Consider the following 5,650-nt stretch of genomic DNA (forward strand, 5'->3'; position numbering starts at 1 on the left):
GCAACAACTAAAATTTTTCCTAAAATCAATTAACTAAATTAGCCAAATAAATAATAGCAAAATATGAATAGAGTTCAAACTGTTTTCAAAATACTCACTTTGCTCATTTTTATATTGAATTTTCCTGCTATTAAAATACCAGTTTTTATGAATTTTCTTTGATTACTAATTATAGCTGTTCCTATTGTTACTGAAAACTATATTCCTTTTTTCATAGTAATAAAAAGCATCCATTTTTTAATAATTTTTAGTATTTTTGCTATAGATTACAATGCAAAAACAGGCCTACCTTATCCGAGTGCCATCTATTGGATTTATTTGAACTATGATACCTCTCCGGATACTAAAATAATAGCCACAACCTACACATAAACCGGTAGAGTTCTGAGCAGGTTATATTACTTTGAGAACAGCAATGAGAATTAAAATATTACCGAGAATATAACCGAGAAATAAATTCTCTGACAATTTATGACAATTTAAGAATTTATTTTAATTTATAGAAAATTGAATTTTTTTGGTTAACTTGGTACGATTTTTTAAAATAGAAACACATTTTGAGTATATAATAAGCATCCGCTCTTGAAATTGAAATGGAGAATCCTTTTTCAAGAAAGTATTTCTATTATTCATTCCGGATGAATTCGAATGCATATTATAGGTTATGTCGGTCCTGAACCCCAAGTGTGGTATCATTTAGAGCTCATTTATCATTGTGGATTTCTCTTCAGCAAGTAGGGTTCATTTTTGTAGCAGCTCCTTTGGAACCAAAAATGGGTTTTAATAAAAACTTCAGTTTTTTCCATATACTTGTATAAATATTATTATTTTTTATTTTACTTCCTTTAGGTGTAAAAGGATAAAATATAAAAATATTTTTCGATATAAACGGCTAATAGAAAAAAGTTACATCTCTTTAATTCTTTAATAATTATCTTAAGCGTTTTCGTGCGCTGAATAAGTTCTTTGACTCAGGGCAGATTGTGCCAAAAAGCACTTTAAAGAAATATCGCTTGACACATAATTTTTAACGGATTTTAAAACTGGAAACAGAAGAGTTATAGAAAATGTTTTCTCGGAAAAAATAAACCATCATTTATTAAAATTAACAGATATTTTGAATCTTTAGTAGCTCATTATTGTATTCCAAGAAGAAATAATTTCTTATTGACTAAGAAACATGTTTTGTTTTTCCTTAATAAAGTTTGAATATGGCTATCGCTCGCGGCATTTTCCGCCAAACGCATAAATTGGCTTTATCTTTGTTCAATCATCCTTCGCCGAAAAATTCAAGCTACCCAAATTATGTAAATTAAAAACAAATTAAAAATTATTTCTAAGCATGCCCAAATAGCTTCTGCTTATTCCCGAAGTGTCTGTACGTTTAGCGGTAAAGGAATATAAATTTTATTTTAATCTTTATCCTCTCGAGAATTACATCAAATTACAAAAAACTTCTTCGCTAATAATCTATCCTCTTTATGAAATTCGCTAATTTCTAAATCGATTCTTGGTATATATCTTTAACCCCGGTTGATTCGGCTTTTGTTTTCGATTTCCTTTTTTTACGCATTGATAGGTTAGCTTAGATAATCAAAGCTTGTCCAGCTGTCAAATATAAAGCAGTTACGGCCGCGAAACCTGATTTGTCAAAATTTTTTAAAGTAACATGGCAGCTTAAGTAGCCTCATTGGTTCTCAGTTTTATATTTTAGTGATGTTAAATCTGTTTAATGTGACAAAACAGACCGAAACAAAAATGTTTATTTTTCGAGTACTAGTAATATAAAAAAATATACTTTCTCCATAGCTTTATTCACTGCTTCCAGTTTATAAAAATAGGTTTAACTTCTTTCATTCAACATACCCATTATCTAATTTTACAAAAAAATTTTTAGCATAAAATTGCTTGGATCTTCTTACTATAAGAAAATAATTATTGCAAATCAACATATTGGCTTTATTATTTACGGAAATTACAAGTTACATGTAACATTCCAAGGCCAGCCAGGATCTCAAAAATCTCATACATAATTATGAAATTTCTTCATAATTGAATTAATGTCGTGGAAAAAATTGGTTCAGATTCTTTATTTCAAAATGAAGTAAGATTGGGCGAAAACGGCCAACTGGAATTTCCCTGACTTCAGCTGGGGTCAACGTTGTAACAGTACCGCTTTCCATGTTGATTTTTGCGCGTCTTTTATGATGACATACACTACTATATGAATATATTCCAGCAAAAAAAGTACTACTCTCCAATATTGCAAAAACTTCACCATCAGATGTTGATAATACAACTTGTTCTTTGGTTGGCATGGGCACATAGTGATTTACTTTTGCTAATAATTCTAATTGTTTATCCGCAGGAAAAGTGTATTTTCGAAGTTCAAATATCTGGTGCGGATTTTTATTGGGAATAAGCCGAATATACGGAAGCTGGTCAAGGTGATATTGAACTCCGTTATAAGAAGAAATCAGGGTAGGTGTAGTCATGCATCTGGCAGAAGGAGACCGGGACCTTACACGAAGAGCAGTCAGAGCAGGAGATCTGGACCTTGCGCGAAAAGGTGGCTCAGCAGGAGAAGACCTAGACTTTTCACGAAGAGGAAGCTGAGCGGAAGTAGACCAGGCCACAGAATTAGTTCCGCTGGAAGAAAGAGACCGTTCCGATGAAAATTGGCTGTCAGGAGAAGAAGGTGATGATCTGCCACGAAGAGAACCAGAATAACGGTCGCTATTAGATAAACTTTGAGACTGGTAACTTAACTCTGGAAGATAAAACAGTGCATTTTTCAAAAACAGGTTTGTTTATCACGAGCAAAATTGCGTGACAAAACTGAATAAATTAAGTAGTTCAATTTTAAAGGTTTAACATTGATAGTTCTTTAACATCAACGATTTGGTATTTAATATTCGGCAATTTTGAATATTTTCAATTTTAAATTCTTTATTTTTGAATAGTTGCAAGTGGAAATTCTTCAATATTCAATATGTTCGAAGGGCATTTCCTTCTTTGCATCAATTATACAATTTTAAATTCTTTCTTTGGCATAATTATTTTTATAAAAATTAAAAAAAATTTAATCTTTGACTTTTGGAGATTCGAAATTGAAATTTATTTAATTTTTAAATTTGACAACTTCTATTAGTTCCCTTTCTTAAGAAACGTACTCAATACAGCATCTAATTATAAATTATGAAAATTTGATGTTCCAGAAAAAACTGAAGAACTTATATTTATTTTAAAAAACTTCTAATGAAAAATGAATTTTTTAAGATTTCAAATTAACGTGTACTACTAAACTTTAAAACTAAGTAGTATGAAAAAAAGTAAGAAAAGTGAGCTTTTCTCTCTAGCTATTGATATGCTGTATTGATACCATTTTTGAACAATTTGGATGATGAGAAAATCCAGTCTGATATTTTTTGAAAAAGAGAATTAAGTTTGCATTAAAAAAGGTTTCGTCTTTATCAGCTGTTCAGCTCGAAGCTTTTATATAATATATATAATACTCACATTCTGGATTCTACTAGAAAAAATTCGGAATTATTGTTGACAAATTGTTTTTTGAAGAAATTTTTACATTTTTAAAATTAAATATGTATCATGGTATTATATTTACCAATAGCAGTAAGGACAACCATTAAGGTGAATACCATAATATTAGCGATCCTCATTTTTTCAATCAAGAGCACAACTGATAATTGCGTTAATTAAGAATTTGACTAAAAATGTAGCTAAGGAGCATTCTGGTGTTTTATAAGCATATACAAATAGATGTTATCTTCATTGTTATCTCATGAAATACAAGTGCCGAGCCTGTACTTCTAAGATCTTGATATATGTGTTTCATAAGACACTCCAATAAAAAAATTTTGTTACATCATCAAGGCTAATTTGGGAATAAGTAAGCGATTTTTTTAAATAACGCTTCGATACAAATTTAAGGCTGAACCTAAAATTTTGTAAATAATTTACAAATATTGTGGACGTCTTCACGAAGTTTAATAGTAACGTTAAATAACGGAATTCCATAGTCCACATGCTTATCTGTTAATGGGTATCCTTGAGTAAAATAAATCAAGTTTCATTTAAAAATTGTGTTTTTAAATCAATAACGCGACAACGAAGAAAGTAAGATATTTCAATTTTTTTTCAAGTTTTAAATTCAAGATAGTTGTGGTTACATAAAAAATATTATTCATTAAAATAAATTTTATCTGCTTCTGAACTTTCGATTAGTATCTCTGAAATGATAAGATTTTATCGCATATACGAGTATACCTAGATGCCGATTTTTTCGAGAAAAATATTTACGCGTTTTCGAGCGCTAAATATTTGATTTATTAACAAATAAAATTTTTATTGTTTTAGAACTTTTCAATGTTATCTGGCTCTCAAGTCTCTGAAATTCATATTTTTTGCGTAGATTTTGAGAGAAATTAATGTGCGTTTGTGGCTGTTGGGTTTGAAGGTTTGGGGTTTGTAGGTTTGTGAATGTGGAGCTTGTGGATTTGTTAGTATGGGTTTGGTGCGTTAATGCATATGGATCTTGTGGGTTTAGGGTTTTTGGGTTTGGGTTTTGTACGTTTGTCGAAATGAAGCTTGTGGGTTTGGGGTTTGTACGTTTGTGGATATGAAGCTTGTGAATTTGGTGTTTGTTAGTTTTGGGTTTGTGGGTATTGCGTTAGTGGGTTTGGGGTTTGTTGGTTTGGGGTGGGTACGTTTGTGGATATAGAGCTTCTAGGTTTGGGGTTTGCAGGTTTAGGGTTTGGCTTGGGGGCAGAACCTTTGAATAGATCCTGCGATAAGGAAACTTTATCTCGAGCTTTTAAAGGCCACCTCTGAATTTCCAAATCATTAAACGCCATTAATTTCTCAACAGCTTCTTTGAATTGAATTCATGAATGTTTATAATGCTTCTTCAGCTTTTTCAATCGAATTCCTTAGTTGGCAATCTGCTTTTCCCAAAAAAATAATTGTTGCTTTGAATTCAGTCGCTTCAGATATACTTGGACATATTCAAATTGTAATTTACGTTTTTCCCCGACACCTGATATCCCAAAGCTTGTTTTATATTTTGTTCATTGATTTCGGAATGTTCTTTAATTCCATTTAGGCGTTTCACCAGACTGCTCCTTTCCTAGACTTATTTGAACTTGTAAAGCAAATGTTATGAAATTGATATTAGTCTCAAAGTGTATTTCTGGGGTTTCTGACCATTAAAGCCACCGTTTTTCATAAAGCTAACCGGAACAAGCTACATTTGTGGTCTATGAGAGACTCCTCAACGGTTGCAGTTCAAATAGTTACAGCTTTTCATCTGTTTGTGTTTTAAATGATAAAAAGGCTTCTAGACATGACCAACATTTTTGTATTAATTAAAAAGTGAACATTTTGTTTTCAATTGTTGGACAGCAGCATTCGAGTCTTTACGTGTGAGATCAAGATTTTCTGGACAATCTGCGCTTTTGAGTGATTCAGGAAACGCAGTTTTGGACACCACTATAACCACTAAAACCGTTTGACTTGAATTTGATTCCTCCCACATCAAAATAATTTAAATTTAGTTTGTAAGTCTCTATGATATTATATATCCCGACTGATTCACTTAATTTTCATTTTCTAGTCTGTATCAAAAAATTAA

The sequence above is a fragment of the Belonocnema kinseyi genome, chromosome 4, assembly GCF_010883055.1.
Source record: "Belonocnema kinseyi isolate 2016_QV_RU_SX_M_011 chromosome 4, B_treatae_v1, whole genome shotgun sequence".
Taxonomy (NCBI): Eukaryota; Metazoa; Arthropoda; class Insecta; order Hymenoptera; family Cynipidae; genus Belonocnema; species Belonocnema kinseyi.